The 19,838-nt window shown below is 41.6% G+C and overlaps 1 protein-coding gene across 4 annotated transcripts in view; it reads right to left on the minus strand.

The window, feature by feature from the left end:
- The window catches only part of MBP (myelin basic protein), a 120,223-nt gene extending 100,641 nt beyond the window's left edge, over window positions 1-19,582 (minus strand). Inside the window, exon 1 of one of the 4 annotated variants that reach the window (XM_056331380.1) lies at window positions 19,432-19,582. The gene's annotated coding sequence lies outside the window, so the exon portion shown is untranslated. Of the gene's footprint in view, window positions 1-18,688; window positions 19,055-19,123; window positions 19,221-19,431 lie in introns of those variants that run through there. The other 3 variants (XM_056331381.1, XM_056331379.1, XM_056331382.1) reach the window with 3 other exon arrangements.
- Between the last annotated feature and the right edge of the window lie 256 nt (window positions 19,583-19,838).

The following is a 19,838-nucleotide window of genomic DNA, read 5'->3' on the forward strand; positions in this document are numbered from 1 at the left end:
GACATTACGAAAGGGTCCAACTCTCACCACGCTCCAAGTTGACTCCCTCTTGGCTCAATCCACTGCTGTAAAGTCATGTCCCTCCCTTCCCATAAACACACTGCCAAAGAGGCACAAACCTCAGTCTTACTTGTCTGACATGAAAAAAAAGCATCTTTCACTATATATTTATATTTCTCACTTTTTGTGCAATGTATTTTTCATTTCTTTTGCCATCTCTTTTACTAGCTTGATTTCCTGGTGGTTCACACATGAGATTATGCTCTTAAAGTATTTTTTCAAGTAATTTGATTGAAACTTAGTCCTCAGCATTTTCGTTTGTGAGTGTGCTTATGACATGTAACAAGGTTCAAAGTTCATGTGACAGCCTCCTAACAGGTTACCATTATCATAGGCCACTACCATAAACACAAACAAGACAGTTCTCCAGCTTGGTCTGCTACACAAATTGCAAGTGACACCTCATAAAGCTTAAGTAAGGATTTGTGAAGTCCTCTGCTCCTAAACCAATAAAAATGTTTACGAACAAAGTGATTTACAGAGCTGTAAAGAAGTAATTTTTCTGTGCTCATAAATGCCTATCCAGAAACACAGATACTAATACATTAATTTGGGATTTTCTCTGGCAATGATACAATGGTTTACTTTCCCTTCTGAACAGAGAAAGCAAAATTACTTTTTGCTAAGGATAATGGTATATCTGAGAAACAAATAAATCTATGTCCTTTTCAAATGGAATTTCAGTCCAGGTATTTTGCACTTTAGTTGTTTAGGTCAGAGGCTCAGAAGGTTACAGTCACTGAACTGTGAGTTGTTGCACTTGGAATTTTAAATAATTAATGAGTAACAGCAGCAACCCTGGCACTGAAATCTGCATGAGAAACTACTTAAGTCTTTACACCACCTGATACAATTATTGTACTTGTGTGCTTCTTCGAATATGCTTTCATGTACTTGTGCCTCATACTTGAACATTGCCTCAATTTATCTAAATCCTAAATTTCATGCACTAATGTTGCTTCCCCAACCTTTATCCAGGATATGTAGAAAGACAGTGTAGAAACAGTCATTACTGAATTACTATGGAAGAGAACAATGACAGACCCAGGGAAAAAATTCTATTTGAACATGAGAATGTACAAGATGTACACAAGGCAATTATTTCCCCTCCTTTCATTAAACAGAAAATCAAGACTGTTTATTTCATGTTGAAAGGAGGACAAAAGAATGTGACAGGCCAAACGCTCATTTCTCCAACACAGTTTTCCAATGCAGTTCACCACTTACATCAGTGTACAAAAGAAAAAAAAAAAAAAAAAGACAGCAAAATCTGGCAACATCTCAAAATAACAGAGTAAGAAAACAGTGTTTTAATAAGGAGACCAGCAGTGTGCTCACTTTCAAAGATGATTACCAAAATATACCTCAAATCCACTATATGATTAAAAGTAAACTTATATATAATATTCACAGCACCCATCACAAGAACATCTTGTTCTTGAACAAGTTGCATTTGTAAACTATTTTACTTTTACTGTCAGCTGAACGTTTTTAAAAGAAGAAAATGTTTCAAATACTATCATTAAAACTGTTACAGGGTCCACAGCCTTCAACCAAGGGGGGTGGGGGTCGTTCATTCCAGACAGCATGCAAAGACAGCAAAGAGGTTGCTCCCCTAAAGGTCTTGCAACGTAAGTGTACAAATCACACCAGCAGGAGATAAACCTTTCTCCCATATTACACATATAGAACAAAGGTGGAGATAAGTTAAGGGCAGTATGTGAAAAATTACTTACGGCCCATTTGAGAAGCTTAGGCAGAGATTAGAAACTTAAATCCAGAGTAGTAATTCTGAAAACCTGTTCTCAGCTACTGCATAATGCTGGGGTTTGTAACCACAACAGACATCACCTTTCCTATTTTACCAGTGCTTCATGGCCTTCACATTCTGCCATCAGTCATACAAAATAACACTCCAGCCACGACGACACTGCCAGACAGCTTCACATGATTTTACACCACAACCCCATGAATATACAATTAAGTTATTCCTCTGCCATTCTAGGTCTTAATTCAGCAGATTTTCTCAGACACAGAAAATGCTAACCATCAGGCTCAGGCTTATCACAAGACAGAGCAGAAATCACCGTGACACCCCCCTCCCGGCCTTTCTTTAAACAGCAATAGTAGGAGGTCATCCATACCATTAGATAATAAGCTTGTGATTAACATACTCATACAGGATGTGGGAAACCAGGGATCGTTTGAGAAGATACTGAGGGGAAAGATCAGCCTGACTTGATCACAGGATAACTATGAGTCACCAATGTGATCTGGCAGGGGAAAATTTAAAGAAAAGACAGGCTGACCGACCTACGTTGTATCATGAAGGGATATTTCTAGTCAAGATTGGGAAAAATTAATGTCATCATACAAGCCACTAGCATAACTTCAGCTGAATACAAGGTAAAACTCTGGTCAGCCATATTTAACAACATGAATTTTTTACTACAACAGATGCGAGGATGATGAGAGTAACAGCAGCCCTATTATACAGGAATAAGACTAAAAGCCCATGACATGTCAAGCCTAAGTAAAGCAAAGCTGAATGAGTGTTCAAATAGGAGAAAATACATGTTGCCCACTTATAAATCTAAGCTGAAGTCAGAATGTTTCTAAACATCAGAAGAGCAGGGCTCTGGAAGAAACAGAGGAGCGTAGAAAACCTAGCTATGTTCAAGACAGAAACCAAAAGTCTGACCACTGTATTTCAGAGACTGCATGAATGGTGTGGTTCAGCAGAAGAGCCCCAAATGACACAGAGGACTCCTGCCTGAGGATATTCCGATCCACATTTCTAGACGGTGTACCTGGAGCATTGCAGGGTAGGGAGGAGCAGAGAGGGACTGTCTTTGGCTGAACATGTTCATATACTGACAGCTGACTTTAAAGAAAGGTAAATAATCAAACCCCCAAACAAAATAATATCACAAGAACAGTGACACCCTGGAAGGAGACAGCAAAAATAAAATGTGCTAGTTTTAGCCAGCTGGGTTTCACTGGGGTGTAGGATACTGGACAAATAGACTTTATTCCCCACTCTGAGCTCACTGATGAATTCCTGTTCATCCATTTTATCCTGTAAGTGATCAGTATAAAGTACAGGAAAACTGTAAGTCTCCTGCACAGACACACATCTACTGAAGAAATGGAGCATCACTCCTGCCCTCCATAGCCTCCACCTTTGCAGCCTGCTTCTTGGAGTGGGAAATGCAGGTCTGAAGCCTTTGGGGAAGCAATGGAGCTAATCTCCATCCCAAACACAGCACACTAGGGTCTTGGCTAGTCAGCTCTTCTGCAAGCTTGTGGGCACCTGCCTTCAGGAAAGGGTTGTGAGATACACACAAAGCCCACCTCTGCCCCCTGGAGCTCTGGGAACATGCTTTGTTTGGATGGATACTGACTTTAAGGAGCCTTCTGCTCAGCTTGTTGGCTACATTGGGTAATAATCTGAGAAATCTAATTCTCAGCACAGGATAGACTAGATTCTTTATACAAGGCTCTTCAAGTCACTTTAACCCCTACTTCCCAAATCATTTACAAACCAACTGGTCTTTTCATTAATTTCCTCCAAGACTGTGTTTCAAAATAGTCCATAAAATCCCCTCCCTTCCTCAAGCACTCTGCAGTAAATGCTCCACTATGAGAAAGCAATAATGAGTAAGAGTTCCAGAGTCTAGGACTGAAACTTTGTATCACATGCATACAACAAACTCTCCAGCAACAGACATTTCAAACTTCCGTGTGCACCACATCATCGATTCAATTAATAAACATGCCTCTCATCCCACTCCTTAACAGAGTTAAAACCTTTCAAAAAATAGATACTGGGCTGCTGGTTTGGCTGAATTCCTTACTTTCTCACCTCAAACAATACTTCTACCCAACCTGTTACTATCAACTTAATTCACCTGTAGCACTCTCAAGCAACAACAACTCATAGCACTAAAAGTGCAGTCATTGATGCAAATTACTTTCAAAGTACAAATTATACTATAAATGAGAGGTTTTGAGTCTGGTAACGTGAGTTATCTATGAGTGAAAACAACGTGCATTTCATTTAATGTAGCATCTTAAACCAGCTTTTATTGAGATTATAAAGGAACAATCTGTTTGCAAGCAATTAAGATACACTGACAGCTTTTAACTGTTTTATAACTCTTCTTTTTAGTGGAAATCCAGCTGTTCTAAGATAGTGGTTATTATCAGAGATGTTGCATCCCTTCTTTATGCCAACACTGCCCAGCTGTAGTCCTTAATAATTAGTCTGTGGCATTTTAAAACCTTACAACAATTCTGAATGACCAAACTTGCCCTTACTAAGCTATTGCTACAGTTTTAATCACTATCTTCTTTTAATGCATCCAATAAGTCTAATGCATTACCACTTGTAAGTAAGTATCTGTTAGTAAATCCACTCCCAATTTGGTATTTGAGCATCTGCCAAAATTAATGTCGATGTCCAAAACAAAAATACAGCAATGCTAGGAAAAAAAAAAATATAATAAATTGTTTCCCCCATTTATTATCTTGAAGCACAAAAAATGTACTCAGAAAAAAACACTCTGATCAAAAACAAAGCTACACCCCCAAACCACAGACTTCATAGTATCTGGCAAGGATGTTTAAAAACATACTAAAAGCACTGCAAACCTTGTATGACTGAAGTTAAGCAAAGCGAAAAGCAACTACCAACACAATTCTTCTGCATTTTTTTAATCATGGCTGCATGTAAACATTTAATCAGTTTGGATACATCAGACTTCACTTATATTCACTTTTAAATTCAGCTAGTAATGGACATAGATTTCCCTTATCTTGCCAACTACATCACATGAATAGCCAGTCCTAAAGCACTTAAAATTACACTGTATGTTGGCTGTCTCCTAGAATGGAGAAGGTTTGCAGGCGTACCACAAATGCTCTCTGAAACGCCACACGGGGAAAAGGTACAAGCATGGAATCAGACACACAGTGATATCAGGCCCAGCGGTAATGGCACATGCACAGGTTAATAAAAGAATGGTATCACAACATAGCAGAAACAAGGGAGACTAATAATTTTGGTACTGATTAGTATTTCACTCATTTCAAGTCCTAGCACTCCTTCAATACCAGCATCTTGCTCAACACTTGCTTACCCTTTGCACCCTGCAGCTTGCCCATACCCAAACACAATCCAGAATATATCATTTTTCACAAAGGAGATAGGCTGGGGCAGGGAAGCATGAAAAAAACTATGTGATCTCATAAATACAGTACTGCAAGCAGAAGGAAATCTCTCTTGGGCAGAAACATGCTATGTATGTCCCATAGCAATGCTACTCAGCATTCTGTTCAGTCTGAACTCTAATTTCTTGCCCCAGTTTCCCCTGACAGTAATTTTTATTTTCTGTTTCATGTGAACTGGTACTACTTTTGTGACTTGCCTACCTCAGGCTCTTTGTTACAAATTTCTGTTAGGACAGCAATCAGAAGAATCTCTCCAATGAGGAGCTAGTCTTGTTCTTTACGACAAGGGCTGAAGTGAAAATTTAAGTGTATATTTCAGTTCCATCTAATGACAGCTTAATTTTCAGGAACTTGAGTGATACCAGACCTCATAAAAATTGGTATTCTATGCAAAGTCAGATCACTACATCATAAATAGTTATTATAAAAATATGGTCTCTTAAGAGTGGCAGTTTTACTTACAACAAAGATTAAAATCTGTTCAATAACTTCAAGGCACAGGGCTCCCAACCAAATATAAATAACAGTAACTTCAAACATTCCTGAACTGCAGCAACCTTTACATAGAGAATATGCACAATGCTTAAACCAGTAAATGACAGGCAACTTACTCAACCGACACTACAGGAAGAATTTTTACATAAACCAAATGTAATCATAAGCTGGAACTGAGTCAACAATCTCTAAGTCAATGCCCCTCTCAATAAAAAAAATCATCACAAGCTGATTCAATACCACAAAGACATATGCAGAATAACCTTTTTATCTCTTTATTATGTTTTTAAAATCAGTGTGACAACAAACAATAACATCTTCAAATCTTCTTGCATTCATTTGATTTTACTTATTTGGGCAGTCTGTTTTTATACAAGCAAGCCCACTGAAGACATTCGTATTGTTTTGCATCAGGAAGGTGCTGCAAAACCAGCTTTCATGCTTATGTGTGCCAGTATTATTGCTGTACTGCTTGAGTGAGTACGAAATTATTTAATTCCTCCTCTTTCCAAAGTGCTGGGGTTTTCTCTCAGGTTAAAGTAAAGAGCTGGCTGATTATGAGATATTTTTATCTTTAATCATTTGCCCATCTTCAACTGTAATATTCTACCAATCTCATATTTGCATGCTCTTCTTTTATTTGCAGTGATTAATTTACTGAAGTGGACAAAAGGAAAATGTGATTTTACACTTCACAAATAATTAAAGCATAAAAAAAGATTCCTAAAATATGAGAGACTTAGAGATAAAAGAACTTACGTACCTAAAACTTACTATGGAGGTTCTATTTACCTCTTAGCATCTGACTTTTTCCCCTATGCATTTCTCAGTCTCAATTTAGAAAGCATCGGTATGATTTTGGGGTACATGCAAGACTGAGTTAAAGTACTAACAATTTGCAATCTATTATGATTTTTTTCCTGAGCTACTAAAATCTTACTGTAATTAAACACTATTGGAAAATCATCAATTACACATGCCATTCAAAACATATTCTAAAAGCTGTATTTCTGATTAGTTCACTGCTGACAGCATTGTTACTAGAGTATTTCTAAACTGTAGAATTAAACTCTTACAATCAGTTCAGCTACTGGCCCTGCAGAAATGTTTCACTAAGTTTATTTATAACCTTACTCCCAAGAGGTTTTCCAGATCCTAAATAATAATGCAGTGAATAAAAACAAATACCTAAAACATAACGTATAGTTCTGTACTACATGAAACTAAGGACAACTATCATCACATGACAAAATCATTTTGATACATGATTAAGTACACAGAGTAATCACACACAGAGTAATTCATCAATAACAGAAAAAGTTAGAAAATTAAATGTCTGAAACAGTAAGGCATGTGGTGCCAATTACAAGACCTGAGAAATACTGAATTCCCCAGTAAGTCATTGTGAACTTAAGCACTCAGGCACCATAAAATCAGGTTAAAATTGTTTGCTTCTTACTACATGTAAATCAAGAAGCCTCAGTTTTACTGTGGGTCTTACTGCATTTGAGGGTTGCTGGTGTTTTCCAAATACCACCTAAAAAATTATTAGTAATAAGGGAATACAAAAATGGTGATTAGAAGAAAAAAAAGCCACCACATGACTGGAGAAGCTTTAAGTGCCTATTAGCAACAACAACAATCAAAAAACCAATAATCACCAAAACACCAAAACCAAAAAGCTTTAAATGCATATTAGAACGCAAAAAAAACCCCCAAAACCAGTTTCTCACATGCCCTCTCACCGACACCTACATATGGATTTCTTCTGATTATCAAGCTAATGGCAAGATTATGGACCTAAATCAATACAAAAGAGAACCCAAGACAAAGCCCACCGGCTGTAAGCAGATACAATGATCAAACCAATATCATTATTAAACTTACTGTTACTTTTGTTGCCTCCCTCCTTTCTGGCAACTTCCTCACACACAGGGAGCCAGAATCACTCAAGCAGTGACAACCTGTTCATAGCAAGCTTGTTAACCCCTGGTCACATGAAGTCACTCATTTATCACCACATTCCCAAGATGGCAGGTGCTCCATCCTGTGACCAGCATGCACTCAAGTCACCTACAGATGGACAACAACTGGGCATCCAGAAGAGAACAGCAGGAAAGGGATTACACCAGGTTACCAGGCCTGGGATCACTGGCAAAGCAAGCATCACAGTCCAGCCTACTTTCCTTGTCTGTTAGTTTACTCCCACAGTATGCTCAGACATACGCCCACCTGGATGTCATTTCTGGGCATATGAAGGAGAAGGTGGTGACTGGAAATCACCAGCATGGATTTACCAAGGTTCAATCATGCCTAAACAATATGATTGCCTTTTGTCATAAAATGTTCAGTAGTATCATCTACCTTGATTTTAGCAAGCCTCAGCAATGTCTCCCACAGCATCTCTCTACCTAACCTGATCTAAGTTACAGCCTAGGTGATAAACCCCCCTATCTCTATCATAAGGCTTGAACAGTCACTGTTAATGGTTCACAACCAGCTCATAACCTGGTTACAAGCAGATAGGTTAGGAACCCTATCCTGCTTAATATCTTAAACAGTGACCTGGCAGAGCGTACAGGACATTCAATAAGTCTGCAAACATGACTGGACTTAGGGGTGGAGCTGATACACTGGAAGGCTGCCATTCAGCGTGACTTAGATAGGGCTGACATGAGAACACAGCCAGAAGACTAACTTACTGGTGAGCAGCTCCACTGAAAATGACCCAAGGGGTCCTGAAGAGAGGCGAGACATGAATCAGAAGCCCACCTGGCAGCGATGAGAGCTAACAGTGTCCTGGGCTTTGGCAACAAAAGCACAGCCAGTGAACTGAGGGAAGCAACTGTTCTGCTTCAAGCACAATCCATCACTCTGGTATCTGGGCTACTGGATCTACTTTTGGATCCCCAGTGTGAAGCATCAGCCAACTGAAGCAAGAGAAAAGGCCACAATGACATCTGGCAGCTGGACCACATGCCCTGTGAGGAGTGGCTAAAGACACTGCGATTGTTCAGCCTGGAGAAAGCTCTGAAGCACGTAATAGCAAATTTCCAGTATCTAAAAATAAATTACTGAAAAGGTAGAACCAGGCTTTTCACCAAGACGCATGAGGGAAAAACAATGTCAACTGAAACCAGGGAAGTTATAAATATTTATTAGATAAAAGGGAAAAAATACACTACGAGGATAATCAAGCATTGGAACAGACGCCCTGAAACACAGTGGAATCTCTGTCCTTGGTCTTTTCCAAGACACAGCTAAACAAAAACCTTAAGTTGCTTGGTCTGACCTTATGAATGACCCTGCTTTGGACAGAAGGATGGACTGGAGACCTCTTGAAGTCTCTTCTGATCTGAATGAGTGCACGAATCTATGTTGGAATCATGTACATACATTACGCAGAGCATGCGCATTTAGGCACAATGCATCCAGCAAGACACAAGAAACTTCAGGCGTACTTGAAACACGCTGTACAAATAAATCATCTATGTACGTGCAGTAAATAGAATGCCTTCACTATTCTCTGAATTGTATGTACTTAAGCAGATCAAAAGAACTGCATATGCATGTATTTATTGAGTCATGTGACTGACAAGGTCCCCACAGAACATGTCTGTCAAAAGCCTCTACGAAGCTACTTGACTCACTGAGCTAGGAAGACCAAACAACTTTAATCACAATTAGTCCTAATTCACTTAGTAGCACTGAAGCTGGGGGGGGGGGGGGGAGGGGGGGGCGGGAGGAAGCCACCAAAACCAAAAGCTGACTATAAATAAGAAGAGCCTACAGGTACAGCATACGCCTCATAGCTGATACAACAGTCCCTAGTGGTAGAATATAAACCGCAGTTAAGAATCCTGAATATGATGCTAGTCAGCATTGTACGAGGTAACACCACCAAGTCAAGTAGCGTACTTTCGTTGTTGCTACGTGCTGTTTGTGGCCTGACAAAGGCCTAACCACTGGACAAAATATTACTCACAGAGATGAAATGTACAAACCATTTAAAATACAAGGCCAATTAGGTTGCAAAATAGTTTTCATTACTTCTTTCTCATGTTTTCCAGGGGCGTGAAGAATTACTGCTTGTGGCTACGATTCCAGCCTTTAGTTGGAACCAAAATTCTTCCTATAGTGCTTTCATTAATAAAGAAAGTTGTGGTGTTCAGGAGCTAGAATTAAGGGAGGGGAAAAAAAACCCAAAACAAAAACCCAAACCTAATAACCACATACAAAGCTTTTTACAACAGGAGTAATTTCCCAGCCCCACTCTACAAGTCAGCCAAAATTTAAGATGAACTTTTCAGCACCAACAGTCCTGCATTCAGCTCTAAAGCACCTACTAAAATTTCCATTAAAACAACTTTTCCCTGTGAGCCTATTACGGATTCTTTCCCATTTGACAAGGGTATCTTTCTGAAAAACACAGCAAAATTATTGCCTACCCTCCAGGTGAACACTGCCAAGTCAGACTACGCTGATGAAAGCTATGCAGGAGCTTATACTTACCTCTTTTCCACAAACAAGTCAGGACAAAGTAGTAGTACAGATAAAAGATTATGAAAAACCAAGCCAGGGAGTTTCTATTTGTAGAAGCTACGCAACTCTGTTTAGTAAGAAGTCCTTCGATATAGCAACTTCCGCCATTTGGAGAAAGTCTAAGAGAAAAAGGACCAACAGGAGCCAAAGTAAAAGATATTTGCAATTGTTTTCCTTTAAGTCAGCCCCAATTATTTCAGCATGTATATTACGCTAAGAAACAACTATGAATAAAACACTATGGTTTTGTTTTCTTTCTACTTTCACAAAACCAAAAGAATTAACTTCAAGGCTGACTTAAGAAATGCAAAAAGGTTCTGCCCATCTTTGCTATCACTAATTCTGCTAATATATGAAGCACATCAGGCAACTATTTCTACAACAGTTCACCACTGTCTTCTGGGCATTCTTTCAGGTACTGTGGTTTTTCTCCTCTGAACCAAGCAACATAAAGATGAAAATGCCTGAAATCGAATTGCTAACTACTTTTCAGTGACCATTTCACTAAAGAGCCAAACTAAAATGGGATCACTATATAACCTGACAGTGGATTTTAATATTTTGAGGGAATATGGGTTTTGCTCCTATTTTAGCTGTCAAAACACTACCAATGCAACACAGTAAGGGTCAGAAAGTTTCCTATTACAAAGACAGATATACTGTTCTTTATGGACAAAGCTTCAAGGTACACACCAGTCTCCAAAGTTACTGCTTTGTATTGTTTCATCAGTATCTTATCCCATACCACAAATCTACTGAAAACATCAGCCTTGGTGTGGCTTCTCCCTTTGCTGCCATAGTTTTCACTGTAACAGGTCCTTTCTGGACACAAAGTTGTACAGCTATCAAAAAAACAGCAGATGTGCAAATCCATCATAATTCCTTCTGTACCTTCTTAACACTCAAAGGGACAAGTACGTGATTTTATTTTAAATACTGCAAGCTCTGCCTATATTCCAACACTACTTTTCATCCAGAGTATTAAGAAGATTTGATAAGAGAGTTTAACTAAGGACTGATTTTTGGGTTTTTTAGAATTAGAAGAGAACAGAAATGCTGACATTTAGGAAATAAAAATGATGGAGAACAGTAAGTGAAAAGCATTACAATACATTACAGAACATCATAAAGCGATGTTTTACTATTAACTATGACATCTTGTAGACTTAACTGTGATCCCAGAAGCTAATGAGTCTCTTTAAGATGAGCTGAGAGTCTCGGTTACTCAAGGAATTTGTCACGAACTCCAAGAACACTTCCTGAGAGTGGGTACTATGAGAAGCCAACGGAAGTTCTAAATATAGATGTTATTAAATATATTAGTCAGAAGAAAATGACTGTAAGTTAGGGATATGTTGGTGACACTCAGGTTTATGCACAGATTTTAAGGCCAGAGGACAATAACAGCTGTCACTGGGATCTGCAGAATTGCTGCATTAAAAAAACAAGTCTAGGCTGTACCTTCAAGATACTAACTCAGCCTATGCAAACCCCGAGGAATCTGTGAGATTTGGTCAGTTGTAGTGGACAAGGTGAAAGTGATACTGTTAGGTTGTTGAGGAAGATTTAAGGAGACAGCAAAGACCATCTCTACTACTTAATGCACCCAACAAGTATTGCAAACCTGAAGTCACTCTACCTTACTTCCATTCATCTGTCTGAAATCTATGAAGGAAAACTAGGAATGTGAATACTAAGTAGAAGGTACATGACAACTGTCCTTAGGGCCCTGAGGCTACAGTTACATTGGAAACTATGATTTTACTGTGATGGTTTTACTACTGAAACACCTCATGTCCAAAGGTGAACCTACCTCATGGCTGGCCTCTTCTCACCGTACCACACTTCAGCAATACCATGCCCCAAAAGGGCTGACAGTAGATTCCTAGACACAACAGAATATATATATATATATATATATATATACTCAGAATATTTAATTACCTTCCAATCTGGAGGCTATCGTGGCCCAACTCATAACTGCAAAAAAATTGGCAGGGCACTGACAACTACAGAATAGCTGTATTTCAGGGCCTTCTGAATCTCTGGAGGACAAACATATTCCCATTGAGATGATAGGCTGCTGTTGTGCTATACAAGTCCTTGAACAAACCTAATCCATTGCATATAACCATTATTTTTCATGGTCTTGCATGTAATCACAAGATCACAATCCAGAGAACTGAAAAATGCAGCCAGGTGCAATGCACCTATCAGTGTCTTTGACAACAATGTTCTGTCTGCTGTATTCTTGAAAAATTGCTTTCAGAAAGTCAAGGATTAAAAGCAAACATTAAGACCAGGTAATACGGGGTAAACAATACATAAATGTTCTGCAGAACAGCTTTATGTGCGTCTGTTAGTACTGATCTCTCATGCTGCCAAGCCCTTTTTTTCCAAGTGTCTGAATTCCAAATACAGCTGTAACTTGTCCAACTACATTGTTTTACCTGAGTTTTGTGACTTCTAAATAAGAAAGCATCTAAGAACACACATATTTTCACTTATGATCCAGAGATTTCAACTCTTTAGCAGTAGCCAAATGTAATGCCAGGTAAATGTATAAAAATACACCACATGCCTGAATTAATTTTAGGAATATATGTTGATGTTTATTTGCTTTGGTTTTCCTTTCCCTCTCACTTTCAAATTGTAACAGTTAGATGCTAAATGACCTCAGTTCTTAATTTCACCAATCTGGAAAGGCTTGACTTTAAACGTTCCAAAATATTTAAGCTCTCCCAAAAGTTTAAGTAACTAAATACTAAGAATTGCAATTATACACTAATAAATTTTGCAAGTGTTGGAACAAAATTCAAAAAAGTAAGATTTAAAAAAAATCTTTCCTTCCAATGTGCAAAACAGACCTAGTACAGCTGATACACTCATCAAAAACTGTTGAAATTTAAAAAAAAATAATCACTATTGTACCTTCAGTCACTGTGTATTTAAAAAAACAACAACAAAAGATAAACTCTGATTTGATCCATTTTCTCAGATTTATTACTTTTCTTGCTTCTGCTCTTCGAAAGGTCTTACAAAAGCTTCAGGGGAAAACAAAAAGCAATAGTGCAGCAAAGATTTAGAAAACTAAACTTCCCTAGTGAGTTACTTCCAAATCACTTCAGGACAGAAGGAAAAAAACCTGGCTGAAAACTTCCCTGTTATTTTTTGGTTTTCTCTCACTTGCCCTTTGCGTGGGCTTCCCTGGGATACATCCAAGATTTACAGCTATTCTAAGCAACAGTGCAGGGATTTCACAGTTACTGCAACTGATGCAAATATCCTCATAGGAACAGTCTCACTTTCTATTAGCCAAAGAGTTCTCCAATTATTTTTAACTGAGCATTTTAAGAAGCATAAAGCTTTTTTCCTAATATGAGAAATCCAGAACGTTAAAATCCTAACACTGTTGTCAGGAACTGTACAAGTATCTGGTATTCACAAATTTTTAGCCGCATAAAATTGTTCATAATAGATTCAGAATCCTTTAAAGAAAACAGTAGGAAGTTGTATGTCAATCTCTGCAGAAAAGTTAAAGCAAGGATGGTCAACCTTTTACAAAAGGATCAGTCTCTCCAAACATTTCAACCATCTGAGATGATGAGGCGTAGAAAACTGAGATGAGAGTGACTGATATTTCCTGGACAAAAAGAAAATTTCTTTAAAAAAAAACCCAAACCAGCAACAACCAAACACAAAACCCAAACTTTGGAAACAGCTGGCAAAGCCAGAAAATTTAAGTAAGTGCTATTTGTTCTTCAGAAGTTAATGAAGTTTCTAATTATCGACATAACTAACTTCACAATTATTTACGACTGTTTATTTACTACTATATATTTACTACTACCCAAAAGGCCACGTGACACAAGGATTCAATCAGGATTACATTTGATATTTGCGTGGTGATGAGATGGTAGGAGAGAGAATTTTCTTCATGTGCTACTATTACATGAAATTAACCAGAGAAACAAATACAGAAAATCCACAGAAGTTAGAATGAGATTATTAAGTAAAAAGAAATCTAAAACTAAGTGTGACATAGCCTTTAATGTCACGGAATACGTAAGATTAGACAATATCATTCTCTCGCTGGGTGAGACCCACCTATAAAATTTCATGCAACTCTTTCCAACCGCAGGTAATTCTACAATGCTTAGCATACCTAAGAACATTTTCTCTAAATTCTCAGGTGGGCAAACCCCCTAGAGAACTAGATAACAATGTCGGCATTTTAATTTATAACTTAGTCAGTTTCACCATATTGTGCTCCTTTAGTTGGAACGCAGCATTCGCGTGTCCTCTCATCGGGGTGAGAAGAGTCTGCCTGCAGACTGATTAGTACAGCAAGACCCAGAAGTACAACTGAAGGCTACAATAATACCTCTCTAATGTAATATCCACTGAAGTCAGCCACTGCCTTTGGCAATTGGATCGGTCTCTCAGACATCAACTTGTTCATTTTATGCCGGTTATCTAATTAGGTCCAAATCAAGCAGTTTGTGCAGAAGGCTGGGTGCCCCAGAAAATGGGTATTAACACAAGTAATATGCAAATAAAGTACCAGAGCCTAGTTTTATCTGTCTGAAACTCCAGTTGTGTAAGTTATTCGAGCAGTCAAGCTCTAAAGTACATATTCTTTTTCTGATTATTCTTCCACTGATTGTTAACTTTCTTTTTAAAATATGTATAAATTCAGGCTTCTTCAGAAATGACAGTGTCCCACTGATTTTTTCTTGGGAAAAAAGCACCTAACAATTCTGGACAACTGTAATGGCTTTTTCCCTTTCCATCTTCAACAGAGCATTTTAAAGAAATCAGACAAACATCTGTTTTACAAAAGACTACCAACTGGCTATATTCAAAACTGCATCTAGAAGTTCCTGACCTACTGCTCTTCATCACCGGTGTCCTTTAAGTAAGAGCCTCAGCACAGAAAACACAGATCACAGCTTCAATGGGACATCTTGCCTGAGAGAAAAATTATTCAGGTAATTAAACACCACAGGACTGGGCACTTTATCAATGATCCAGAAGACTGTGCTATTCTTTAATCCATGATGCAGTTTACACTTCAAACCACCTGCACGCAACACCAAAGTCTTAAACAGCAAACTTTCCAGCCTTCTCCCCATTAAACACTGGTTACACTTTCAGTGTTTTAGCCCAAGAATACTAGATTTCACGCACAGTAGTCCATATACTGTGCTGACTGTCAAAACTTGTTACTTTCTCATGTCAATTAAATCAATGTAGTTCTGATAAATAAAAATCTGAACCAAACTGCCCAAGTTCTAATAGACGAGCACTCATCTATTTTCACAGCGATTCCTTTTCGCAGGTAAGAAGTTAACAGAAAACAGGTAGCATACCATTTTGAACACTTAACAACTTTTGCTACTTATGCTGCAAGTAAGTATGAGACGTGGATTTCAGTTTAAACTGCCTTCTCTCAACCGTTTATAATGAAAGTGTTTCTTTAGTCTTAACAATCACGTAGCAGAGTAATTAAAGCCTAAACTATAATGATATGTTCTATTTGATGGAATAAATAACTGAAGTGGCTATTTCAACCATATGGGTAATTTATATTGAGTACTGAATAAAAACATCAAAAAAAAGAGTGAACAGGAAATTTGTGCATGCTCAGCAGTACTGAGACTCAAGCATCTATTTCCCAAATTCCAAGTTTCTCAAGGCAACACCAAAAGAGAACACTGTCATTCCCCTAGGATGGGTTGATCTCTTGCCTGATCCTACCACTACCACTCCATGTACCTTCATTTGTAATCCAACACAACATTAACATTCATCTTCTCAGACTCTCAGAACTGGAAAGAACTGGACGCATGTCCCAATTATGTCATTGATTCACAGGGTGACTGACGTCATGTTTTGGTGGTTGTCATGCCTTGAAAACAGATTTAATCCTTCTCTGCATGTGCAGGGTATTTTGAGTCCATGATTTTTATAATTCTGACAAACTTGTCTTTAAAAAGGATCTAAGGCCTTAGCTGGCTAGAAATCCAAGTATCATACGGGAGCTGACCTTTTGGAGAATAAAATCTAATGCAAGAACAATTCTGACATGAGAATGTTCATGAACACACACAATTTAGCAACGAAAAATACGAAACTATTTTTAAGTAATGTGCTGCAATTTCTATCGCAAAGAAAAGGGTCTGTAGTTGGCCAAAATTTATCACTACAATAACGACCATAACATTCACTACCTTAATCATAGTAATTATCATTGTAAAACAGGGGCTTTGAAAGTTTGTGTACATTCTTTAGTTGCACAGTATGGCATAAACTCTCAATTTCTACTCTTAATTCTCTACTTATTATAAATCCAGGGAAACTGACAAGACATGACTTCTTATTCATGCCTTTCTTCCAGCTCAGTGAAAATGAATTTGAATCCACTTCATTAGGATACGTTAGAAGAGCATAACAACTCTTTGCCTTTTTTTTTGTTTGTTATGTTATAAATATCAAGCTTTATTTCAGGTGGATTATCTCAGAGCATAGTGCATGAACATTGCTTGGAAAATTAATGTATGCACGAGCCTCCGCAAACTAGAAATCTCCTTCTGACCATCTTATTAGTGATCACTAACACCTGTAAAACTCTTCACCTGGTTACGTATGTCCCCAGATACCTTTCTATTACCTTAGTAAAAGTCTACATAGCTTCAAGAACTACCGTGTAAGAGCAAAATAAAAAAAATCAACAATCTTTGTGTCTGTCAAGCACAAAGGGAGCGCTTCTACCCAAGGGAATCCTTGAGCCATAGCTACTTGGAGAGAGTATTCTGGGGAAGCATCACTGCAATCCTTCCCTATCGTGGTCCTCTCTAGGCACCTGCTCTTGGCTGCTGCCAGTAGAAATGTTGGTATATCCTGGTATGGAGTTTTTAATATTCTCATAGGTGCTCCTTGGAATAATTCAGGATGCATACAGGCAGTGCTGATGTAAACCACAAAAAAGTATACAATCCATGAAGCTCCAAGAGCTTTGACAGAGTCAAACCAGTTACCACTAACTACCCTAAGCCCATTTAAAGACTTCAGAGAACTGGTTCCTACTCAACTGCCCAAAGTAATCAAGTCATTAACACAAAAGAGGACTGTTCTCTTACTCTGTTATTATTTACCTTGACTGACAGGGAGCTTCATCATCCTTCCAGCCAGGTATTTCAAGGCTTCAGACATAACCACCCCTCAATCTACAGGTTAACTTGTCTGCATCTGTGATCCAGCAGCACTCCACAGACACAAAATTATATTTCTTAATCTCAACATTCCAAAAATAATTAGGGGGGTTAACAGAAACAAAGCAGTGAAATATACATGCTGTCGCTCCTGACCACCCCAGACTCAATTCTGAAAAGGGGGGAAACTTCTTAACGAGAAAGCCTTTATTCTCACAGTTTCTGCATGTATTTTTTTTAAACCAACATTACCCCAAAAGTAGCCTCTGATATACTGACGGAAAAACCCCAAACGTAGCATCTGATACACCGACGGACAAATGTGATGCCCACAGGAAATACTATCATGACTGACCTACTTAAAATTACAAAAATACATGTTTACGTTCTTCCCAAGACAAATCGTGCAGCGATTTTCCAGAAGTCCCCACGGGCACACGAAGGACCTGGCACTGCCGCCGCCTCAGCCCACCGCACACTGCCCGGGTCACCGTCAGCACTGCCACCCCCCCGGCCCCGCGCAGCCGGTGACACGGCGCCAGCGGCACGGCAGCTCCAAGCCGAGCCGGGCCGGTGAGGGGCGCAGGTGGCGGGCCCCGGCGGCGGGGCGCGGGGCAGGCCGGGCCCGGGGGCGCTGACAGGAGCCGGGGCGGGAAGCCTCGCAGCGGCACCCCACAGCCGCCGCCCGGTTCCCGCAGGGCGCGCGCCGCGCTTTCCTCACACCAACTTCCAAGGGAACGCCTGGCGGGAGCCGGGCGGCGGGGCAGCACCTGCCCCGCTCCCCCAGCTCTCCGCCTTCTTCGCACCATGAGGTAAAAAACAGAAGGGGCGGGGGGGGGGGCGAAGAAAAATGAAAAAGGAGAAGTTGGCCGTTTCTGTTTAAAACTCCGGGCACGGCCACGATGTGAAACCGGAAGCCCGCGGTACCCGCTGCGGGCCTGCCGCTGCCGCACACCGCCCCTCCGCACCGCCCCGGCTGTAACGCGCCGCCCCGGGCGCCCCGCGCCCCTCCGCCGCGGCGACGAGGAGGAGACCCCCCGCGAGGCCGGGCCGGGCGGCTCTACCCTGCCCCCCCTTCCCCTCCCCAGCTGTCCCGCCGATGGTGGCGGGCCGCCCCGAGCGCCGCTCGCCCTATCCGCAGTTACCTGTCCCGGAGGCGGAATCAAGGGCAGAAGGGAGCCCAGGGGCTACCTATCGCTGCCCGTCCGTGCTGGCGCCACCTGCTCCAGGTGTCCCGCAGCGCCGCCCGCTCTTCGCCGAGCCCCCTGCGGCCGTCCCGCCGGCGGGGAGGCGAGGCACACACGGCGAAGAGGAAGAGAAGCGAGTCGAAACGCTGCCCCCGCCCCGGGTGAGCCGCTGGCTCTACCGCCTCCCTCCCCGGAGCACAACAACAACAAACACGGCGGAGCCCGGCGTGCGGGGCGTGCACGGCCCCGGAGCCGGCGGCGCTGGGGGGGGAGGCCCGCCAGGCCCGCACGGCCTGCCCCGCTCCCCTCCCCGCACGGCTCCCCTCCGCGAAGCCGCCGGCAGAGAAGGGGGAAAAAACCACCAAATAATAAAAACAGTAAATCACAACGCACCCGGCGTGTCCTTCCTGGGCTGCGTGCAGCGGAGGCAGCCGGGGTGCGAGAGTGCAGCACCCGCCCCGATCCCCGCCACCCACCGAGAGAGGCAGGGACGGAGCCGGGAGCGGGGGGGGGGGGGGAACACAACCCCCGCGGCGAGGAGCGCGCGTGGGTCCCGGCCGCCACCGCCCCACCGCGCTGCCTCCGCCCGCCGGCGAGCGCGGAGCTCCCCCGACTCCGCTCGGTGTCGGCGCGGTGCCGTTTGTTCCCTGGCTTTCTCCTGCCCCCGACCCTCCCCGTGAAAGCACAGCGGCCCCCGGTACCTGCGCGGAAGGTGCGCCCCGGCGGCTGCAGCGCCGCCCGGCAGCCGCCCCCCACCAGGAAGCAGCAGCGGCGAGGGCAGCCGCCCTGCCCCGCACCCCGCCGGCGGGGGCGGCAGGACGGGGGCCCCCGAGGGCGAGGGGGGACACGAGAGCCCGTTACCGGGCCGGACGGGTACCGCTCTCCTGCCGAGTAAGGGAAGCGAGCGGGTTTGGCCCACGGGCGCCGGGTTTGGCCACGGCTCCGGCGAGCGGAGGCGAGCGGTGGCAACCTGCCTGCCGCGGGCCGGTAGCTCGCCCCTATTACTTGGCCTGGGGCGGGTTAAGACACCCGACTCCTGGGAAGGAAAAGCTTTCCTGTATAACATATAATATATTCCTACATATACCCAAAGCCACGCACCCGCCGC

Source organism: Falco biarmicus, chromosome 3 (assembly GCF_023638135.1).
Source record: "Falco biarmicus isolate bFalBia1 chromosome 3, bFalBia1.pri, whole genome shotgun sequence".
NCBI classification, from domain to species: Eukaryota; Metazoa; Chordata; class Aves; order Falconiformes; family Falconidae; genus Falco; species Falco biarmicus.